This window comes from Hemitrygon akajei, chromosome 4, assembly GCF_048418815.1.
Source record: "Hemitrygon akajei chromosome 4, sHemAka1.3, whole genome shotgun sequence".
Lineage (NCBI taxonomy): Eukaryota > Metazoa > Chordata > Chondrichthyes > Myliobatiformes > Dasyatidae > Hemitrygon > Hemitrygon akajei.
The window spans coordinates 86,748,167-86,773,447 of NC_133127.1; the positions used below are offsets into that span (position 1 = coordinate 86,748,167).

Consider the following 25,281-nt stretch of genomic DNA (forward strand, 5'->3'; position numbering starts at 1 on the left):
ATCTGACCAGCTGGCATTTCAACAACTCCCGTATGCCATAAATGGACATACCCAATAATACCTGCTCCAAATCTACTTCCCAGCTCCTGCCTAATACTGTGGTAATCAGTCTTTCCCCATTTTAGCACTTTCTCTCAGGGTCCAATCTTATCCTTAATCATTGCCATCTGAAAACTTACTGTTTCCAAAATGTTCTGCTACTGAAACCTTATCTCCTGTCATTTTACAATTATCAAATGCTTATCCTTCTTTGAGTATTAAAGTCTGTCATTTTGCATGCACCACATCATCAAGTTCGCTGATGACACGACCATGGTGGGTCTCATCAGCAAGAACAATGAGTCAGCTTACAGAGAGGAGGTGCAGCAGCTAACGGACTGGTGCAGAGCCAACAACCTGTCTCTGAATGTGAACAAATCAAAAGAGATGGTTGTTGACTTCAGGAGGGTATGGAGCAACCACTCTCTGCTGAACATCGACAGCTCCTCGGTAGAGAACATTAAGAACACCAAATTTCTTGGTGTTCACCTGGCAGAGAATCTCACCTGGTCCCTCAACACCAGCTCCACAGCAAATAAAACCTAGTAGCATCTCTGCTTTCTGTGAAGGCTGAGGAAAGTCCATCTCCCACCCCTCATCCTCATCACATTCTACAGGGGTTGTATTGAGAACATCCTGAGCAGCTGCATCACTGCCTGGTTCAGAAATTGCACCATCTCGGATCGCAAGACCCTGCAGTGGATAGTGAGGTCAGCTGAGAAGATCATCGGGGTCTCTCTTCCCGCCATTACAGATGTTTACACTACATGTTGCATCTGCAAAGCAAACAGCATTATGAAGGACCCCACGCACCCCTCATACAAACTCTTCTCCCTCCTGCTATCTGGGAAAAGACACCAAAGCATTTGGGCTCTCACAACCAGACTATGTAACAGTTTCTTCCCCCAAGCCATCAGACTCCTCAATACCCAGAGCCTGGACTGACACCAACTTACTGCCCTCTACTGTGCCTACTGTCTTGTTTATTACTTATTTGTAATTCCTGTACTGTTTTGTGCACTTTATACAGTCCTGGGTAGGTCTGTAATCTAGTGTAGATATTTTCTGTTTTGTTTTTAAGTAGTTCAGTGTAGTTTTTGTACTGTTTCATGTAGCACCATGGTCTGGAATAACGTTGTCTCATTTTTACTGTGTACTGTACCAGCAATTATGGTCGAAATGACAATAAAAATGACTGGACTTGATGTGAAAAGTACAACTTCTCATATTCAGACATTTCGGAGTGTTCCTTTCTTTGTGCACTGGGAGAAATTGTGAACCACAAAGGTTAAGGATAATATTTTGAAGATCTTCTTTAACCTCTGCAAGTTATTGTTTGACCATATTTTAAGGCCGTGACCAATGGATTCTGAAAAGTGCAATGCAAAATATTACTCTTTTCCCATTTTGCAGAATTGTTCTGATATGATAAGTTTTAAACAATACATTAAGATAACATAATAATAGAAACATTAGTTAAGTTTATGATAAAAATTACAACTTGAAGTTGGTTCTTATGCAAAGCTAGTTAACACTACGGTTCTATTCAAAGATTCAAAATACATTTATTATCAAAGTCTGTACGCAGTTTACAACCCTGAGATTTGTCTTCTCACTGACAGCCATGAAACAAATATAACCATGTAACCCTTTCAAAGAAAAATATCAAACTGAGAAGGGGGTAACAAGTCTAGTTAACCATAGAACCATAGAACACTACAGCAGAGTGCAGGCCCTTGTGCCCTCCATGTTATGCCGACCCATATAATCCTTAAAAAAAGTACTAAACCCACACTACCCCATAACCCTCTATTTTTCTTTCATCCATGTGCCTGTCCAAGAGGCTCTTAAATATCCCTAATGTTTTAGCCTCCACCACCATCCCTGGCAAGTCATTCCAGGCACTCACAACCGTCTGTGTAAAAAACTTACCCCTGATGTCTCCCCTAAACTCCCCTCCCTTAATTTTGTACATATACCCTCTGGTGTTTGGTATTGGTGCCCTAGGAAACAGGTACTGACTATCCACCCTATCTATGCCTCTCATAATCTTGTAGACCTCTATCAAGTCCCTTCTCATTCTTCTACACTCCAAAGAGAAAAGTCCCAGCTCAGCTAACCTTGCTTCATATGATTTGTTCTCCAAGCCAGGCAACATCCTGGTAAATCTCCTCTGCACCCTCTCCATAGCTTCCACATCCTTCCTATAATGAGGTGACCAGAACTGAACACAATGTGCGGTCTCAGCAGAGATTTGTAGAGTTGCAACATGACCTCTCTACTATTGAACTCAATCCCCCTGTTAATGAAGCCTAGCATCCCATAGGCCTTCTTAACTACCCTATCAACCTGCGCAGCGACCTTGAGGGATGTATGGATTTGAACCCCAAGGTCCCTTTGTTCATCCACACTCATAAGTAACTGACCATTAATCCTGTACTCAGTCTTCTGGTTTGTCCTTCCAAAATGCATCACCTCACACTTGTCCGGATTGAACTCCATCTGCCATTTTTCTGCCCAACTCTGCAGCCTGTCGATATCTTCTTGTAACCTTCAACAACCTGCAGCTCCATCCACAACTCCTCCAATCTTCGTGTCATCTGCAAACTTACTCACCCATCCTTCCATTTCTACATCCAGGTCATTTATAAAAATCACAAATAGCAGAGGTCCCAGGACAGATCCCTGCGGCACTCCACTAGTCACCGACCTCCAGGCAGAATACTCTCCCTCCACAACTACCCTCTGCTTTCTTCCTTTAAGCCAATTTTTTATCCAAACAGCCAAGGTTCCACTTATCCCATGCCTCATGACTTTCTGGATGAGTCTCCCGTGAGGGACTTTGTCAAATGCCTTGCTAAAGTCCATGTAGACCACATCCACTGCCCTACCCTCATCAATTTCTTTTGTTACCTCTTTTGTTAACTTTAAAATCACCCATATATGTAGATAATATGATACCAACATTATCTTCTCTCTAGCAGGTGTCATCACCAGTCCATGACCAGTCACTTGTGAGATATCCTCCTCACATTCTTACCCACAAAATGTAAGTTATCAATCACATTGCCGCCAACTTGATGGCCCAGTTTGTCCCCTAATTGGTCTCTTATCTTTTTCCTAATTGAAGCACATCTCATGTTAGTGCTGGATTGTAATTCACATTAATGTGCCTACAGTTATAATGAATAGTTCAGTTATGCCCCATCCAAAGGTACATTGCAAGCCGTTGCCAAGTGGAAATTACTATAGCATCTCCACATTTACAAAATAGTACCTCATATCCTTCTCTCTCCATTCATTGTTGGACAGTAGAATTCTGAAGTTGTCATATCTTATCTCCATTCTTCATCTCTGCCCTAACAGTGAACGAGTCCCCTTGTAGCCCCACATCAGCATATACTGTAGACATGTACTACCCCAAAAACAAAAAGCGACTGTCTACAAATATTGACTCTTTAGTTTGGTCTCAATTCTAAAGCTCATATAAAGCCCACCAATCAGCCACTTGTGTAGAGTCAGTTCTGGGTAATGCTCCACTATCTACAATACAGCCTCTCCCATTAACTACCACCCACTCTACCTTTGAAATATCACTTCATAGACCCATCCACATGCATTTCCACATCAATGTTTGCTTTGGGCTTTTCCCAGACTCCCTCATTGTTTTCTAACTCTGTCCGCTCAGTGCATTCATGTGTTCCTTCAGATTAATTATTTAGTCTAGCTTTTATAAGTCTAAACATGGAAGGTAAGAAAGTGAGGAAGGAAGAACTTAAATATACATATCTTATGGTAATATACCAATCCTGAGAGATGGAGCTGACTGACTGAAGTGCTCTGTTAAAATGATGAGGAAGAAGGACTGAAATGTAAATAAAATTCTAAACTACTATTGGCCCAATCAATAATTTTAATTTAATTCTTACTTGCATTTTATGAGACACTCTGTGATTACACCAAGGCCTGTCTTTCAAATGAGCATTCAAATCCTAATGAGTATGCTGGAAGTCTTGAAGTTTGGTTAACTTTCTGGAAAATCATTCTTATTAGGAAATGCAACATTTAAGATTACTCACAAAAAAGTGTTCCAGCCTACCTCCCTAAGTACCAATCTTCAAAATTCCCATCTAAGTTATCTAAATGCTAACTTCTGTCCAAAAAATGGTAAACTCAAATCTAGAATAAAGACACATTTCTTGTCCCTTTACTTGGATGCCAAATGGCCATTGTGGAATCTTGGTCTTTCTTCTATCCCAAATCAATTCCAAAGGAAAGAAAATGAAAGATGCAGAGGTAAAACAAATCTGTGTTTAGACTTACAAAACCTAGGATAGACACAGTGAAAAACTTCAATGCAAAATTTAAAGAAAAGAGGATATGAAATGGAGGCCAATGCACATACACATCCACACAGCTTCTTAAAAGGTCATCACCTCATGAAAGATAAGAACAAGATTTATAAAATAATGGAATCTTTCACTTGGTTCTAATATTCATTCAAGACAATATTTGTCCCCTGGACATTTGGACTCCCATTTGCCATTTTTATCTGTGTCATCTGTCCCACCCACTCCACTCACGTTCCTACCCTACAGGTAGGTCCAATCAATGCAGTCTCACTGGTTTGTTGTTCCTGGTTCCGGCATACCAGTTCTCCTGGATCTGAATCACACAGAAACTTACCATTACGTTCACACATGGCTCACTGTATACCTCCATTTGTTCCTTGGGCTGTCCAGACTCCTCTCTATCAATCTGTCAGGTTCTTGATGGTCCCCTGTTTGTATTTCAATGAATTCTCAGAGTGGTGATGCTCCATTGGTACAAGGGTGCAGTGAACCATGCTCGCAGCACCAAATGTAGACAGAAAGAGTTCACACAAAGTCCAAGGATTACCATCAGAACAAACATTCTCTTTATTAATAACTGATGTCACCAGGGGAATCAATTGTCTAAACGCAAATGCTCCTCAATCCAAAGTTTCCATTAGTTTTATATTATTCCTCATCTCCGCACCCCCCCCCCAACATTATTTCAACCCCAAATGCTAAGGTAAGTCTTTTATATTGTTACGATGCAGTGCCTATGCATTATGTAAGCTGTCAACTTCAGCACTTGTGTGCTATGTGAACCACGTGCACCCCAATCTTTACGTTGCATGTAAAATGGCAAGCTTCAGTTCTGGAGTTTAGGGGATTATTGATAGAGTGATAGTCAACATAAATTTACTATAGTTCTCTTCAGCTTGTAGATTGTGGTTTGTACTAGTTTTCTCAGGATCTGCATGACAGCAGTATTTTGCATCAGTCTTCACTGTGGAAAGCATTAGCATCAAGTCTCAGCGGTCATGAAGTGTGTGAAGTTACTATCACTAGAGAGAAGGTTCTTGGGAAACTGAAAGGTCTGAAGGTAGATAAGTTACGTAGACCAGATGGTGTGGTATACACCCCAGAGTTCTGAAAAGGGTGACTGAAGAAATCATGGAGGCATTAGTAATGATCTTTCAAGAATCACTAGATTCTGGAATAGTTCCTGAAGACTGGAACATTGCAAATGTCACTCCACCGTTCGAGGAGGGAGAGAGGCAGAAGAAAGGAAATTATAGGCCAGGTAGTCTGACCTCAGAGGTTGGGAAGATGTTGGATTTGATTACTAAGGATGAAGTCTCAGGGTACTTGAAGGCGGATGATAAAATAGACCATAGTCAGCAAGGTTTCCTCAAGGGAAAATTTTGCCTGACAAATCTGTTCCAATTCTTTGAAGAAGTAACAAGCAGTACAGACAAAGGAGAATTGGTTGATGTTGTGTACTTGGATTTTCAGAAGGCCTTTGACAAGGTGCCACACATGAGGCTGTTTAACAAGCTACCAGCCCATTGTTTTACAGCAGAAATTCTAATATGGATAAAGCAGTGGCTGATTGGCAGAAGGCAAAGACTGCGAATAAAGAGAGTCTTTTCTGAATGGCTGCTGGTTACTAGTGGTGTTCCACAGGGGCCTGTGTTGGGACCAGTCCTTTTATGAAGATAGATGGAGGAGCAGGTAGCTTTGAGGAAGTAGAGAAGCTACAAAAGGACTTAGACAGATTAGGAGAAAGGGTAAAGAAATGTCAGATGACAAACAGTGTCAAGAAGTGTATGGTCATGCACTTTTGTAGAAGAAATGAAAGGGTTAATGATTTTCTAAATGGAGAGAAAATACAAAAAGCTGAGGCACAAAAGGATTTGGGAGTCCTTATGCAGGTTCCCCTAAAGGTTAATTTACAGGTTGAGTCTGTAGTGAGGAAGGCAAATGCAATGTTAGCATTCATTTCAAGAGGACTAGAGTATAAAAGTAAGGATATGATGTTGAAACCTTATAAAGCACTGGGGAGGCCTCAGTTGGAGTATTGTGAGCATTTTTAGGCCCCTAATCTTAGAAAAGATGTGCTGAAATTGGCAAGGGTTCCAAAGGAGATTCATGAAAATGATTCCAGGATTAAATGGCTTGTCATATGAAGTGTGTTTGATGGCTCTGCGCCAGTAAACACTAGAATTCAGAAAAATGAGGGGTGACCTCATTGTAACTTATCAAATGGTGAAAGACCTTGATAGAGTGGATGTGGAAAAGATGTTTCCTATGGTGGGAGAGTCTAAGACTGGAGGACACAGCCTCAGAACAGAGGGACATCATTTTACAACAGAGGTGAGGAGGTATTTCTTTTGCCAGCAGGTGGTGGATCTGTGGAATTCTTTGCCAAAGGCAGCTATGGAGGTCAAGTCTTTATGTATAGTTAAGGCAGAGGTTGACAGATTCCTGATTGGTCAAGACATGAAGAGCTACAGGGAGAAGCCAGGAGATTGGGGCTGAGGAAAATTCTGTCAGCCATGAAGGAATGGTGGAGCAGACTCAGTAGGCCAAATGACCCACTTTGTCTTCTATATCTTATGGACTTATGGTATTAAAACTGTAGGGACCCCATTTATCTCTCTATTGAGTGATCATCCTCCTTTTCTCTACCACAGTGCTGAGGAGCCGTTTCGCTATTCCCTACTCTTAGGTTAGCAGTGAATGCAAGTGACCACAATCTCTAAGCCACTGTATATCAATTGCCTTGGAATAATTTCAAAACATTTCAAAAGGCAGTGGATGTTGTCTATATGGACTTTAGCAAGGTGTTTGACAAGATCCCACATGGGAGGTTCAGTTGCTCGCCATTCAGAATGAGGTAGCAAATTGGATTAAACATTGACTTTGTAGGAGAAGTTAGAGAGTGGTAGTAGAAACATAGAAAACCTACAGCACAATACAGGCCATTCAGCCCACAAAGCTGTGCCAAACATGTCCTTATCTTAGAAATTACCAGGCTTAGCTCTGGCCCTCTATTTTTCTAAGCTCCATGTACCTATCCAAAAGTCTCTTAAAAGACCCTATGATATCCGCCTCTAGTAGATGGTTGCCACTGTGACTGGTGGAGTGCCACAGGGATTGGTGCTGGGTCCGTTGTTGTTTGTCATCTATATCAATGATTTGGATGATAATGTGATTAAGTGGATGAGCCAATTTGTGGATGACACCAAGACTGGGAGTAGTGGACAGCAAGGAAGACTATCAGAACTTGCAGCAGGACCTGGACCAGCTGGAAAAATGGCAGATGAAGTTGAATGCAGACAAGTGTGAGGTGTTGCACTTCAGTGGGACCAACCAGGGCAGATCTTACATTGTGAACAGCAGGGCACTGTGGAGAACAATGGGACCTGAGAATACAGGTCCATAATTCATTGAAAGTGATGTCCCAGGTTGATCGGGTCATAATCAAAACTTTTGGCGCATTGGCCTTCATTGAGTACAGGAGATGGGATGTTATGCTGAAGTCATGTAATACGTTGGTGAGGCCAGATCTGGAGACAGGTTCAATATTGTCATTTAAAGTAAAATTGGATAGGTATATGGACAGGAAAGGAATGGAGGGTTATGGGCTGAGTGCAGGTCGGTAGGACTAGGTGAGAGTAAGCATTCGGCACGGACTAGAAGGACAGAGATGGCCTGTTTCCCTCTGTAATTGTTATATGGTTATAGAGGGTAAAAGGTGGAAAGTTTAAGGGGAACATGAGAGTAAACTTCACTCAAAGAGTCGTGAGAGTGTGGAATGAGCATGTGGAACCTGTACAAGTGGTGCATGCGTGTTCAACTTCAATTTTTAAGAGAAGTTTGGATAGGAACGTGGATGGCAGGGATATGGAGGGCTATGGTCCCAGTGCAGGTCAATGGCAGTAGGCAGGTTAAATGGTTCAGCGTCGACTAGATGGGCTGAATGGCCTGTTTCTGTGCTGTACTTTTCTATAACTCTGTGACTATGAGGGATGCTGTCAATACAGCAGACTCTGTTGCAAGATCTCTGGCCTCCAATGAGACATGTCCTTCAGATGCCGATTTATAGATGCCTGGATTTGAGATGGGAATACATCACATATGCTCAGCCAGAAGGTGAACTTTGCCAACATTTCACTACAATTCTTAGGTCTCATTCAGCAATGGAAGTGACACAACTTAGAAACTACAATTCCACTGTTTTTGGTGAATTCAAGAATGGCTGGCTTTCAGATTCAAATTCAAAATCATTTATATATTTGTCAATATTGATTGGCATCTCCCTAGAGTGAGGGGTTTAGAAGGGGTGGAGTTTGGTAGGTGTGTTCAGGAAGGTTTCTTGACACAGTATGTAGATAGGCCTACAAGAGGAGAGGCTGTACTTGATCTGGTATTGGGAAATGAACCTGGTCAGGTGTCAGATCTTTCAGTTGGAGAGCATTTTGGAGATAGTGATCACAATTCTATCTCCTTTACCATAGCATTGGAGAGGGATAGGAACAGACAAGTTAGGGAAACGTTTAATTGGAGTAAGGGGAAATACAAGGCTATCAGGCAGAAACTTGGAGCATAAATTGAAAACAGATGTTCTCAGGTAAAAGTACAGAAGAAATGTGGCAAATGGTGCTCGCTTCGGCAGCACATATACTAAAATTGGAACGATACAGAGAAGATTAGCATGGCCCCTGCGCAAGGATGACACGCAAATTCGTGAAGCGTTCCATATTTTTTTTTTTTTAATGAAAAAAAAGAAATGTGGCAAATGTTCAGGGGATACTTGTGTGGGGTTCTGCATAGGTATGTTCCAATGAGACAGGTAAAGGGTGATAGGGTACAGGAACCATGGTGTACAAAGGCTTTTGTAAATCTGATCAAGAATAAAAGAAGTGCTTACAAAAGGTTAAAAAAACTAGGTAATGATAGAGATCTAGAAGATTGTAAGGATAACAGGAAGGAGCTTAAGAATGAAATTAGGAGAGCCAGAAGGGGCCATGAGAAGGCCTTGGCGGACAGGATTAAGGAAAACCCCAAGGGATTCTACAAGTATGTGAAGAGCAAGAGGATAAGATATGAGAGAATAGGACCAATCAAGTGTGACAGTGGAAAAGTGTGTATGGAACCGGAAGAGATAGAAGATGTACTTAATGAATACTTTGCTTCAGTATTCACTACGGAAAAAGAACTTGGCGATTGTAGGGATGACTGGCAGCAGACTGAAAACCTCAAGCATGAAGATATTAAGGAAGAGGATGTGCGGGAGTTTTTGGAAAGCATCAAGTTGTATAAGTCACCGGGACCAGACAGGATATACCCCAGGCTACTGTGGGAGGCGAGGGAGGAGATTGCTGAGCCTCTGGCAATGATCTTTGCATCATCAATGAGGATGGGAAAGGCTCCAGAGGATTGGAGGGTTGTAGATGTTGTTCCCTAATTCAAGAAAGGGAGTAAAGATTGCCCAGGAAATTATAGGCCAGTGAGTATTACTTCAGTGGTTGATAAGCTGATGAAGAAATCCTGAGAGGCAGGATTTATGAACATTTGGAGAGGCATAATATCATTAGGAATAGTCACCATGGCTTTGTCAAAGGCAGGTCATGCCTTACAAGCCTGATTGAATTTTTTGAGGATGTAACTGAACACCGTAGATGTAGTGTATATGGATTTCAGCAAGGCATTTGATAAGGTACCCTATGCAAGACTTATTGAGAAAGTAAGGAGGCATGGGATCCAAGGGGACATTGCTTTGTGGATCCAGAACTGGCTTACCCACAGAAGGCAAAGAGTGGTTGTAGACGGGTTATATTCTGCATGGAGGTCTATGACCAGTGGTGTGCCTCAGGAATCTGTTCTGGGACCCCTACTCTTCGTGATTTTTATAAATGACCTGGATGAAGAAGTGGAGGGATGGATTAGTAAATTTGCTGATGACGCAAAGGTTAGGGGTGTTGTGGACAGTGTGGAGAGCTGTCAGAGGTTACAGCTGGACATTGATAAGATACAAAATTGGGCTGAGAAGTGGCAGATGGAGTTCAATCCAGATAAGTGTGAGCTGGTTCACTTTGGTAGGTCAGATATGATGGCAGAACGTAGATTCTTGGCAGTGTGGAGGATCAGAGGGATCTTGGGGTCCGAGTCTATAGGACACTCAAAGCTGCTATGCAGTTTGACTTTGTGGTTGAGAAGGCGTACGGTATATTGGCCTTCATCACTCGTGGAATTGAATTTAGGAGCTGAGAGGTAATGTTGCAGCTATATAGGACCCTGGTCAGAACTCACTTGGAGAACTGTGCTCATTTCTGGTCACCTCACTACAGGAAGTATGTGGAAGCCATAGAAAGGGTGCAGAGGAGATTTACAAGGATGTTGCCTGGATTGGGGAGCATGCCTTATAAGAATTGGTTGAGTGAATTCGGCCTTTTCTCCTTGGAGCGACGGGATGAAAGGTGACCTGATAGAGGTATATAAGACAATGAGAGGCATCGATAGTGTGGATAGTAAGAGTCTTTTTTCCCAGGGCGGAAATGGTTGCCACAAGAGGACACAGGTTTAAGGTGCTGGGGAGTAGGTACGGAGCAGACGTCAGGGGTAATTTTTTTACTCAGCGTGGTGAGTGCGTGGAATGGGCTGCCGGCAACAGTGGTGGAGGCGGATACGATAGGGTCTTTTAAGAGACTTTTGGATAGGTATATGGTGCTTAGAAAAATAGAGAGCTATGGGTAAGCCTAATAATTTCTAAGGTAGGGACATGTTCGGCACAATTTTTTGGGCCGAAGGGCCTGTATTGTACTGAAGGTTTTCTATGTTTCTATGACTCACAATTGGAGGCCATAATATAAATAACATCAGATATGCTGATGACATCGTACTAATAGCTGACTCAGTAACAAAAGTTCAAGAACTACTCAGTATAGTGGCAACAGAAAGTAATCGCAGAGGCCTCTCAATCTACACCAAGAAAAGAGAAAGCATGGTCACCTCCAGAAAGACAAACATCCCACAATGTGTGATCAAGATCAGAAATACAAACATCAAACAAGTCAACAAATTCAGATATCTTGGCAGCCAAATAACAAGTGGGGTACCACAAGGATTATAGCTGGATTTTTATTGTTTAAAAAAGCAGATAGCATATGTGTCTTGGAAGAGAATGCCAGTGGTCTATTTAGTAAGTTTGCAAACAACATGAAAATTGGTGGAGACGTAATTAGAAAAGAAGGTTGTCTTAAGATACAGAAGGACATATATCATCTGGAAGTTGGACAGAGTGATAGCAGATGGAATTTAATCCAAGGTAATAGGCTTTGGAAAGTCAAAGTCTGGTAGAATTTACAAACTAATTCCAGGGACCTTGGGAGCACATGGAGACCCTGAGGGGGGTTCATCTATACCTCTCTAAAGATGTTGACACAGGTGGATATGGGAGTGAAGACGTTATTTGGTATTCTTGCCTTCAATCAGTTGAGACATCAAGTTAAAGGAAAAAGTTTGTCATGTTTCAGTTGTACAAAATGAATATTGGTTAGATTGCATTTGTGTATAATTCTGGTTGCCACACTACAGGAAGAAGTAGCAATGGAGGGAGTGCAGAGAAGAGTCACTAGCATGTTTCTAAACATGGAGGGTTTCAGTTATAAGGAGAAATTAAATAGATTGTTTATTCATAAGGAGTCACAGGGAGTCATTATAGAAGTTTATAAACTTACAAAGATCATAGCGTAGGTAGTCTTTTTCGGCATGGACAAGGTGGGTTGAAAAGTCTCAGTGTCTGCTGTATGAAACAATGATGCTATGGAAATGTTTGAAGCAGTGTTGGTGCAGTGCACACTCAGGATAAAGCACCGAAAGGTGATCTGAGTTTGATCCCAGTAGATGAGGCTCAACCAGATACAATTACCCATGCTTTGATAACCACAGTCAGAGATGGGCATAATTCCTGTATGATACACTTCCATGCAACCTGACAGCAGTATCTTTCAAAGTTATTTCAGCTTGAGAATATAGCTTTAGACTGAAATACTTCACTCTGCAAGATAAGAGAGAAAAGGATCAAGGACTATAGACATGTATAGTACTAACATCTTCTGTCAACATTGATTTTGAGAGGATTAGAATATAAAAGCAAGGATATAATGATGAGGCTTTAAAAGGCAGTGGTGAGGCCTTAATTGGAGTATTGTGAGAAGTTTTAGGCTCCGTATCTAAGAAAGGATGAGTTAACATTGGAGAGGGTTCAAAGGAAGTTCACAAAAATGATTCCAGGATTAAAAGGCTTATCACATGAGGAGCATTTTGTGGCTCAGAGACTGTACTCTCTGGAATTCAGAAGAATGAGGAGAGATCTCATTAAAACCTATCAAATGTTGAAAAGCTTCAACAGAGTAGATGTGGAGAGGATGATTCCTTTGGTGGCAGAGACTAGTACCAGAGGACAAAGAAGAGGGATGTCTACTTAGAGTAGAGATGAGGAAAAATTTCTTCAGCCAGCGAGTGGTGAATCAATGCAATTCATTGCTACTAGTGGCTGAGAGGCCGAGTCATTGGGTATATTTAAGGCAGAGGTTGATAGATTCTTGAATAGTCAGAGCATGAAGGTAGGAGATTGGGGCTGAGAGGCAAATGGATCAGGCAAGATGAAAGGGCAGAGCAGACACGATGGGCCAAATGGCTTATTTCTCTTCCTATATATTACGGTCTTATGAGATTTATGATTTGTGTTTGAGAAATATGTGCAAATTTCTAAATATGGTTTAATGCAGTCATGATCCTAAGAAAATTAGGGTTCACTTCCACAGATCAAAAATTGCTACCAATGAGAAAGGGCCTATCTCCTTGAACTGCAGAAATCCTTTGAGTAACTGCAGGCCCACATTAACATTGGAGAAGGGATTTCCAGACTTGGACACAGAAATAATGAAGAAATGGCATTTCCAAATCAGGATGGTGTGATTCTTAGAAAGGAAACTGCAAATAGAGATGTTCCAAAAGTCTGCTGCCTATATCCCTCTTAATAATGAAGTGTATGGGTTTGGGAGATGCTGTCAGTGTAACCTAACCAATTAACTGCAGAGCCATTTGAAAATTCACTTCCGCATAATTATTGTACACCTATGAAGAAATCAAATATTTAAGTGGTGAATGTGATAATTTGGCCTGGACGGACTGAGTCTTCTGGAGATGAATTACCCAGACAAGTGTGGAGTGTTACACCAAGCTCTTGATGTGTGACTGGTAGATAATGGAAAGTTTTTGGGGTGTTCAGAGGTGGTACAGTATTTATGTGGTTGGTCCGGTCGTGATTCAGATCAATAGTGATTCTCCCAGGATGCTGATAGTGGAGGACTCAAAATTTAGTAATGTCAGAAATATCAAGGTTGAGTGGTTAGATTCCTCCCTTGTTGGAAGCACTTTTCGTCTGACATTCCTGTCTCACAAATGTTTCTTCAAGCGCAGTTTGATATGTGGCATGTACACAATACGGCAGACAGTTTGAATGTAACAAGATTCAACAAACATCAACATAATGAATGATCTTATGTAACAACAAGGTTGGAGAAACGAAAAGGGACACAGCATTTGAAAAGAGTCTGTTTACCAACATTTTATTCACTTTCTTGAAGAATTTACAGGCTACTCAAGTCCAGCAAAATAATCAAGAGCACAAACAACACCAAGCTAGCTGTGCCACCTTCAACAAATCACCCACAACTGAGATCTGGGCAATTTTGCCTGCAGACATAAAAATCATCACATTCTTTTTCCATTGGCTCATTTTAAATAGCCTCCTAGTTGTTTTGAAGGGGTTTATAAAGATTTACTTTGTTTTGGAAAAATGCAAAATATATCACTAAGTATAGTGTTAAAGAGCTCTTTAACCAAACAGCAGTGTAAAGCTGATTTGGGTAGTTGTCATCTTCACAGTTTGATCAGAATCCATGATTCTCAAAAAAGAATAGGGACGAAGAGTTTTGCTTTCATCAGATCATAGAATTTATTTTCTAGCACTGAGCCACAATGCTTAATCTCAATTTCAATAAACATTGAGTTCTTCTTCTCATACTCATTTTTGGTGTTGGTGTCCACTTCTTTGATTTCCTTCAATCTTTAAACATGTCACAAAACATTGCCACACCATCAGATACATTACCTTTGTCATCCAAGTACTGGAGTTCCCCGTCTTGCTATAGAAAACTCTTTGCCACCTACAATAATATTGAGCTCAATCAATGCCAGCAGATGCTGAAAAGAGCTCATTCAAAGACAAGTTCAGTTCACTGTGGCCCCATTACTGGACAATGTCCCAGTCATCTGCCTGTAATGAAAGAGTTCTTCCAAGTAAATACATTTGACCACAAGTCCATCAGGCAGTGGTCAGCACAGAACATCCCGAAACTACTGTGGAATAGGAACATTGTGGAGACAGTGGGGTGGTTTCTAGTGTAGGTTGTCCAAAGCATCTGGCAGAATGCTTTATTGCCAAATCTCATCAACAAGCACTAAGAGCTTGTTTGGTTGGTGACAAGGGGGGCCCTCTCAGTCAGGGCCTTTCTATACACAGGGGATATCAAACCCAATATAAGTTGCCCTCAGTAAAGTTGTGATGAGGAAGAGGTGATCACACACTTTTTTGCACTTTGTGGATTTGCAAAAGGGTGAGAATGATGGATGCAAAGTTCTGCGTAAGGATCAGACTCTCTGATCAAAGTAAATTTATTACTGAAGTACATATATATCACCATATACAACCCTGAAATTCATTGTCTTGCAGACATACTCAGAAAATCTATAGAATAACAACTATAAAATGATCAGTGGAAGATTACCCAGAGTGCAAAAAGCAACAAACTGTGCAAATGCAAATATAAATAAATATCAATAACTAACATGAATATGAAATAACAAGTGAGATCATTGGTTGTGGGAACACCTCAGTGCATGGGCAAGTGAATGTATTTAACCGCTTTGTTCAAGAGCCTGTTAGCTGAGGTGTAGTAAATGTACATGATGGGAGCAGTAAGAGTATGGCTTGGTTGGTGGGAATCTCTGATGATGGATGCACACTCCAGGCTGCAGGATTATGCGCTGATTCGGCAAAGCAGGATGTCTGACAGGCAATGCTGCAGCCCTGCACACTCCAGGCTGCAGGATTATGTGCGGAGGGATGCACTGAAAATTGGTGCAGCTAATGCTGAGTTTCTGTGTGCAAACAACCACAACATGGGCTCCTTCTGCTGCCACATATGGAGGGACACAGTTGGGTGAGAAAGCCATTCAAACAATGAAGAGAGTATATCACTGTAGGAGGCCACATGAGTTGTTTTCCTTCGACCATAAATCAAGTTTTTGCACAGTTTCTTTCTCTGTTTTTATACTTTTATTATGAACAAAGTGTATTTTTGAAATAAAAATATTATCTTGGGGCCAAATTGCAGTTGACAGGTATGAATCACGTTCAAAGGACCGAAGGCATTTTCTGCCCTACAACCCTGCCTCCAGCATGATGCCAGCTCAAATTGTCACATAGTCATCACTGAAAAAAAAGCTTCCTAACTTCAGGAACCAGGTATTTGGGTATTCAATCACCCATATCTATTTTGTTAGAGATGATCCCCCCCCCCATCCATAATTTGTCTTTAGTAGAAAAACCTCTTGAGGAAAGATGAGATTTTAAAAAGATCCATTTTGGCAGATGTATACAATTAAATTTGCATTAACAAGCATCGGGAATTGAAGAGGTATCAAAGAAAACATTAAAATGCTAAATATCAATATCATGAACATTATCTGACATAAATAAACTTGATCAGTTTCTTCCTAATGATAGTTTAAAAAAATAGAACTAAAATGTACAAATGCTGAATTCTGAATGATTACCAGGTCTCTATTCAACAGAAGTGTGCTAAATCGTATGAACTGATTAAGGCTTATTCTTAATTACTTTGAAGGAAAAAATGTTGATCATTCATTATAAAGAAGCTGAGTGCACCCCTAAATAAAGCACTTGAAATTGCTACTGAATTAGTCATTTGTGAAATAGGCATCTGGCTGACAACGGCAACTCAGTGTGAAAAATCAGGCACCATTACCCACTTAATTTTGAATGATTTCTCACAGAAAGTGCAACTTTCTTCTGTGCTTTCCACTGATTAAATATCATAATTTTCCTCTTTTCTGGGGTCCAAATGCACTTCATTTCAGTTATTCAAAATTGTCTCTAATGAAGCTCATACTAAATGCCAGTGTAATTATTACTTGGAGCTTTGTGAGAAGTTCAGTTCCAATACATTTACATTTATGTTCTGAAAGACATGATTAATGCTGATTTTTACACTTTTTAAAGTCTAATTTTTCAGCATAATGAAACCATAAATATTAACCCCTCTTGCCAGTTTGCTCTCTCTCATTAAATATACTATGCAAATGAGAATGTCTTAAATGAAAATAGATAGCAGAAACAAAATTAATTTTATATTTAGATAGCAAATTGAAAATATATGCTTACAATTCTATGATGCAAAGCTTCAGCTATGTGAATAGTTGTCGTTGTTGTTCCTTTCCATGCCTTGTGGCACATCAGGTGGCAACTCGCTGTTTCTTTAGCATTTGTCTGTTTTTTTACGAGGCCGAGTTGCTCGCTCGACACTCAACACAGTACGGATGGGAAGCGTGCAAGGAGCCGGCCGGATTCGAAACTGGGACTGTTCGTCTCAAAGTCCGATGCAGATGCTACTGCACCATCAGCCTCATACATGTGAATAGTAGAAACTGTATTCAGCATTATTATATTAATCTAACATCCGAATAGGTGAACATTTCAATGCTTACCTGCAAAATGAAACATCTAATATTAGCAATATGATAACAGCTCGCAATAATTCCATAACTCTTTGAATCTATTCTTGAGGTTGTGGACACCATTTATTGACCATATCTACTCCGTGTAATATTGGCTGTTTTAGATAGCCATGTGCAGGATATTGTATTACTAATGATATATACTCAGTGGCTACATTATTAGGTACCTCCGATAACTAATGGCCACTGAGTGGATGTTCGCAGTCTTCTGCTTCTGTAGCCCATCCACTTCAAGGTCGACGCATTGTGTATTCAGAGATGCTCTTCTGCACACCACCGATGTAACATGTTGTCTTCCTGTCAGCCTGAACCAGTCTTGCCATTCTCCTATGACCCCTCTCATTAACAAGGTGTTTTCACCCACAGAACTGCCACTCACTGGATTTTTTGAAATATTTTTCACTCCATTTTCTGTAAACACTAGAGACTATTGAGTGTGAAAATCCCAGGAAATCAGCGATTTCTGAGATGGTCAAACCACCACATCTGGCATCAACAATCGTTCCACAGTCAAAGTCACTTAGATCATATTTCTTCCCCATTCTGATATTTAATCTGAACAACAAATGAACCTCTTGACCAGGTCTGCATGTCATAAGTTGGGTGTTGAATCAGGACCCAACTGCAGGACACAGACACTGGAGTCCCGGAAACAGGACGAGGTAGAACCCAAGGACGGGATGGGATGCAGTCTAGGCAGGGGAAGCAGGACCAGGATGAGGGACTGGGAACAAGGAGCCTGGGGTGGACTCTGAGCCCGAGACTGGACAAGGACCCAGAACCTGGGTCTTGCCTCGGACTCGGACCCCCAAATCCAGGTGAGAACATGTCGAGGCTTGTCTAGGGACTTGGGGTCTTGATGCTTGGGTCGAGGGTTGAGGCTCGGGACTGCTGGCTTGGCTCGGGGCTCCGGGCTGCCGGCTTGGCTCGGGGCTCCGGGCTGGGGAACTCGGAGGCTGGAGCTAGGGGCAGACTAGAACTGTACATCAACATGGAGCTGGGATTTATCCTCTGACAAGCCGGGACTCATCTTTAACAAGACACTGACATGAGACGGGACAGTACACACACAGACCCAGGACTTATCCACCAACAAGCCGGGACTCATCTATAACTCTACACCAAGGTGGGGCAGGACCATCCATCAGGTAACAGCAGAACAGCCTGACCTACCCAACAGAGGCAAAGACAAGACAAGACAGACTCCCCTGCAAGCAATGGCAAATCAGCTAGACTTACCCCACAGGGGCAAGGACAGGAAGAGACAAACACCAAGGAACAACAGACAGTTCCACCTCTGCATCAGGGTAGCTCCGAGTAGCTGTTACAACCAGCAGCCTTGGCTGGCTACAGAAGCAACCGGATCCCTGTCTAGCTCAGAGTGGCTGACAGACACCCAGCTGGCCCGGGAAACAGCTGAATCCATACCACAATGACCGCTCCAACTACTACCAGCAAGGCTCCTAGAAGCCATGGTTCTCCAACACAGCCCCAAGGATGGCAAGAGTCCATTCTAGCCTTCCACCAGCCATCTGTGCCATGAGTATCTTGACAAGACAACCCCCCAACCACATTCAAAAGCAGGGCCACATATTCTCAGTTCCAATATGAGCCTCAGGTGTTTCTAGTAAGTCCAACCGCAGCAAGGAACCGTCAGAAAACACAAAGTCCACAGACTTCGGACTGAACCACCACACTGCATGCTTTTATGCATTGAGTTGCTGGCACATGATTGACTGATTAGATATTTGCATTAATGAGCAGTTGTACTGGTGTGCCTAATAAAGTGATAATTGAGTGTATTTCAAGTCAGGATGGTGTGTGAGTTGGAGGAAGCTGGGTAGAAATGGATTTCACGTGTCTCCTCTAGGTAGCAGAGACGATAGGTTGGGGAATATATCTTGCAGTCGATACATTGACAGATAGGTTAAGGTGAAGGATGCGACAAATGCTTTCTCCTGATTGGTGATAACCTACAAGATTCATCCAGGCTAGTAGAGAGCTTTCTATAACAAAACTACACAACATTTTGCTGATGATAGAACAACAATAGTGATTGAGGAAGTCAGTCAACCAGTAACGGGTACCCAGTTTCCGATTTGACCCTGTCATTTCACCATTTACATGAGTGGTGTAGCACCAATGAATAATGCTTTATGGATTAATCTGCATGCACTTCCCCATTCCTCAGAGTATTGATAATGTTCAAAATTCAAAGTAAATTTATTATCAAAGTACATATATGTCACTATATACCACCGAGACTGTTTTTCTTACAGGCGATCACAGTAGAACAAAGAGATACAATGCAAATAAATGAAAAATGACACACTTGACACCATCCAGTACAAGGTAGCCCACCTGATTAGTACCCCTTCCGATCCCTCCACCATCGAAGAACAGTTGCAGCAGTGTGTACTATCTACAAGATGACTGCAATGACACACCAAAGTTCCTAAGGCAGCACCTTCCAGACACACAACCATTACCATCTAGAAGGACAAAAACAGCAGATACCTGGGAAAACCACCACCTGGAAATCCCCCTCCAAGTCACTCACCATCCTGACTTGGAAACATATCACCGTTCCTTCATTGTCGCTGGGTCAAAATCATGGAATTCCCTCCCTAACAGCACCGTGGGTGTACCTACACCTCAGGGACTGCAGCGGTTCAAGAAGGCAGCTCATCGCCACCTTCTCAAGGGCAGCTAGGGATGGGCAATAAATGCTGGCTTAGCTGTCGATGTCCACATCCCGGAAATGAATAAATAAAAAAACAAAGACTGACAAGCAACCTATGTGTAAAAGAAGGCACTATGTGCAAATACAAAAAAGGACAGATAGATAAATAGGTAGATAGATAACACTGAGAACATGAGTTGTAGAGCCCTTGAAAGTGAGTCCATAGGTTGTGTTCGGTGATCAGTTCAGTGATAAGGCGAGTGAAGTTATCCACTCTGGCTCAGAAGCCAGATGGTTGAAGAGTAATAACTGTTCTTGAACCTGACTGTGTGGGTCCTAAGGCTCCTGTAGCTCCATCCCGATGGCAGCAGCAAGAAGAGAGCATGACCTGGATGGTGGGGGTCCTTAACAGCGGAAGCTGCTTTCTTGCGACAGCACTCCTTGTAGCTGTGGTACTCCTGTGATGGACTGGGCTGTATCCACCACTTTTTAATGGGCTTTTCCACTCACCATTCAACAAAGTTTTCAATCTCCTTCCTGTGTGCCAACTCGTCACCAGCACTGATTTGGACAATTAACAGCAGTGTGGTCAGCAAACTTAAATATGTCAATGGAGTTATTCTTCGCCGCACAGTCGTAAGTATAAAATACGTGGAACGCACGTCTTTGCGATGCACCTATACAGATGGTGACTGGGGAGGAAATGTTGCCAACCCATACTGACTAGAATCTGCAAGTGAGGAAATCGATGAACCAGTTGCACAAGGAGGTATCAAAGACTCTGTCTTGGAGCTTATTGATTAGTCTCAAAAGGATAATACTGTTGACTGCTGAGCTGTAGTCAATGAAGAGCATCCCAATGTTTGCACCTTCATTGTCACTGTTCACTAGTGGAGGGTTTAATGATATGAATGACTTTGAATATCAAGGCAGTTGTGGGTATACATTGGTGATAAAGTTTACTCTTGTTCAGATGATGGCCATTGTCTTATGCTTGAATGTTACAATTATCTTAATTAGTTAAGGAATTGTGAATAGAATTAAATATTTTGTTTTAAAAAGATCAGTTTGGAGAGAGCTAGCGAAGAAACTCCAATGGAAGTATTTGGATGGTAACTTTTCTGGAGGACAGATTGATATTAATATTGCATGATTTGTATGCTGATGCTGCTGGCCCAAGTTTTTTGATTGGCAGCAGCCCAGAGGCTCAGAACAAAGATCAGTGTTTTAAGTACAGAAACCGTGCATTGCTAATAATGACTCTGCTGTGAAAAGTATAATATCTTTTATTGAAATGTTGTATGCAACATACTTTATTCATAACATTCTTTCAGCTCCTCCATAATAATGGTGAAGTTATTGAGGGACTATGCAACATAGCAAATGAAAAATTACTGGATGTGGCTTATTGAGCCAATGAAAATAGCTGGCATTAACATTGTATCAAATAAATTACTTATTAATCTGGAAACAATCCTTTTCACCAATCAAGCTCAAAAACAATATCCTTTCTACCCAAGTAGATTATCAAGATGATCTTTGAATTACTAAATTGCAGATGATAATAATATTGTTTAGAAATTGCATTACATGTTACAATATCTTTGTAAAAAATTTAGATATAGTATAGAATTGTGCAAAATTCACATTTTTGACCATAAGACATAGGAGCAGAATTAAGCTGTTCAGCCTATTGAGTCTGTTTTTGTTCCAATTCTTTTATGTGACTGACAGATGAATGCTTTCCTGGGTATGCTCAGTGCATCCAGTATGAAATCCAAATCACAAAATCAGGTTTTCACTGTTCCCATGCAAACTTCTTTAGCTTGCCTTACAGTTCTCTGACCAATGCTGGGGTTATAACTCAGCTAGACCTCAATTATGGTACTTGCTCCTCTTTGGACTACTATCTTCATCCTTATAACAGTCACCAAGATCAAAGTCTCATTCCAATCTGCTGACCCAGTGCTCTCCCAGCAGTCTCATCAGACAATACCCCAAGCACTTACAGGAAATACTAACCATCAACACTTGATCCCATTTCTGATCATAACCACCATTCATAGCCTCTAAACCACCAATCTCATACACTGACAAGCAATCCTATCTGCATGTTCCAAATGTCAACCTCAGTGCCTAACCTTAAGTCCAGGAAGTCATCCATCACTCTGATCCCTCTACCAACTGATAAACCCTGAGAACTACTGTTGTCTGGTCTACATCTCCACTTTCTTGCTTTCTCCAACTACAACAGTCCAGGTCCGACCCAGGCATTGGGCCTCATGTGACACTGTAAATGTCATACCCACAAACAATGTCCACCAGGAGCTGAGGAAGGCACCCCCACAAATGTCGGCCAACTTCTAAGCACGTCGATTGTAGAAAAGGGACTTTTTGATACACTTTTTACCTGGAGATAATGGGTTGGAGGTTACTTCACAAATACTAGTGGCTTCAAGTAACGTTGCACATCCCCACTTTTGGTGAAAATCACATAAAGGTCAAGGTCTTCATTAAAATGTTCACAGAAATGAATAACAATGCACATAAAATGCTGGAGGGACTCAGCAAGCCAGGCTGCATCTGAACGCTGCAAATGGCTGCTGAGTCCCACTGAAGGGCTTCAGCTTAAAATATCGACTGTACTTTTTTCCATCGATGCTGCCTGATCTACTGTGTTCCTCCAGCATTTTGTGTGTGCTGCTTTGGATTTCCAGTATTTGCAGACTTTCTTGTGTTTGCCACAGAAATTAATGTCAGGTTTCCTTGGTTTCATTGGGTTGTTTTCAGTATGAAATTGCCCAGTGGGCCATTCCAAGATCCTGCAGCTGCTGACATTAAACCTGACAAGGTTTGATCTTCATAGACAGCCTAAAAAGGATAAGCAATAAAGCAAACAACACTCTTCCAGTGACAGAAACCTGGTGGGCCCCGGGACTCATATCACATGAAACACCCTGGTTTCTTTGGCTGCGTAAGTCTAGGGAAGACATCCTCCCTCCAACTGTGCCAAACTCATGAGATTAAAGCATCCCAAACCCCAGTTTGTGTGGATGCTGTGTCATTTACTCCCCTGTTACAAATTAATGCCACCAAATAACAGACAGTACACTGCATATGATTAAAGGAATTATAATTATGAACCTTAACCAAAGGGTTAGCAAAAGATAACAAAAAGAAAAGAGCCCATTTTAATTGAACAGTTGAATGTGCACAAGTTGGAGCTCATCTTGAACTTCTCTGTCACTCATGCTCTGGGCCCTCTGTCAACGTGAAAACACACACCACCTTCCAAACGTCGCTCGCAATCCATCTCGAACCAATGGGTCTCCCACAGGATCGTATGTTATGGGCGGTTCTCCCCAGTATCTTCTCTCTTCACCTCCTCTCAAACAAAAGCTCTAAGCCCAACCATAGTGTCCCTCACCAATGAAACCTCTCCTTAATCCGACCATCCTAACTGGATGGGACACATTTCTCATCATCTCATCTACAACAGTAACTCAAACAGCATGAAAACAGAACAGACTGCTCTTACAGAACTGCCAAAATGAAATACATACAGCACAACAGTAAAAATATGAACCAGGGCATCACACACGTGATTGTGATCTTGAATGTGCTTACTGTGTGTGACTGTTGGCACTGCGTTTTGCACCTTGACCCTGTAGTATAGCTGTCTCGTTTGCCTGTATTCATGTATGGTTAAATTACAATTAAACTTGAATTGATATCGATTGACTGGATACTCCAATGATGGGACACGGACTGGAATGCTGCCATGGAACAATGGAAGTTGAACAGGTTGGTAAAGAACCTGAGGCCTGTTTTTGAGTGCATGGTAGCTATGGAGATGTCCAGTTAGGCATCCCTTACAGTACATTGACAGGAAGTCTCTATTAAACACAACAAATGCCATGCCTAATCTCCTGCTCCAACGAACTGCTATACCCGAAGCTGTAGGAGGCCCCCCAATCATAATGATGACAAAGAATGACAAATTATTGATGCTTTTATCAGCAGAGGAAATCTGAGGCATGTAACAAGGTTATATGAAACCTAAAGGTATATGAAACCATTTTATTAATTTAGCCACAGAGCAACTAGACTTGTTAAAAATCTCACCATCAAAATGAGTTCTGTGTGTTGCGATGCTTTTGAGATCTAATTTGAGACTTTAGAATTTGCTCTAAGTCAGTGATTGTCAACCATTTTTATGCCATGAACCCTTACCATTAACCAAAGGGTCCATGAAGCTCAGGTCGAGAACCCGTGCTGTACCCGTATTAGGTTGATTTTAACATCAACATTTTACTTTGAAGTTGTGCAAATACCTATACCAATATACATTAATGGCTTGCAGAGAGTATTTTTGATACAGAATGCAGTAACAGTGAGACAGCTTCTGCATCTCTTGTGGTTCCAATGCATCTTCTGCTGTATGAAAAACAATACCAATCCTGCCGTATTGACTGAGTAATGGCTCAGAGGGTCTTTTTTTGACTCCTTTTAAAAGTTTCAGTTGCTTCTAGTTTGTTTGAGAATCATGAGGTCAGATTGTTAGCATGAAGTACAACTCGGCAGTTAGAATGTCATTGTACTATGAGTGATGTGACACATGTGCACACTGGAAAGATGCAGAGTAGGAAGTCCTTGTGCAATTCTAATTAGATAGCAGTAGTTGTATTAATTTAATTAACTTAATATGTTAGCCATGCATTGAATCCTGACAGAAGGAAATCACACACGCCATCCTCACATATCCCTCCCTATTTAACTGATTTCGGCTATTTAATTTAATACTAAATGTCCTGACTATTTGTGGGGTTTTATTTGAAGGTGACCAACTCCAAGAGAGGTGTATAGCTTAAGTACCTCACAGAGAATAAGAGAAGTATGTCTGACAAGGTGGGCAAGCAAACAATTGTTAGAGAAGAGCAAGTGCCAACTAAATCTGGAGTTTTAAGCCTTCATATCATTCTAGGTAACAGCAGGTGAATCAGAATGAGAACCACATTTACTATCACTGCTATATGTTGTGAAGTGTGTTGGCTTTGCAGCAGCAATGCAATGCATAACAGAGAAAGAAATGAGAATTACAGTAAGTATATATAGATTAAATGGTTAAATTATATAAGCTACGTAAAAATAAAAATAGAAATAAGAAAGTAGTGAGGTAGTGTTCAAGGGTTCAATGCCCTTTCTGAAATCAGATGGCAGAGGGGAAGATGCTGTTTCTGAATTATTGAATGTGTGCTTTCCGGCTCTTGTACCTCCTTCCTGATGGTCACAATGAGAAGAGCGCATGTCCTGGGTGATGGGGTCCTTAATGATGGATACCACTTCACTCCTTGA

General features: G+C 41.4%; 1 non-coding gene across 1 annotated transcript; it reads left to right on the top strand.

Moving 5' to 3' along the window:
- Window positions 1-9,014: 9,014 nt before the first annotated feature.
- On the top strand, window positions 9,015-9,121 carry LOC140727151 (U6 spliceosomal RNA). The gene has a single exon (XR_012098793.1). It is a non-coding gene; the product is annotated as a U6 spliceosomal RNA (small nuclear RNA).
- The last annotated feature ends 16,160 nt before the right edge of the window (window positions 9,122-25,281 follow it).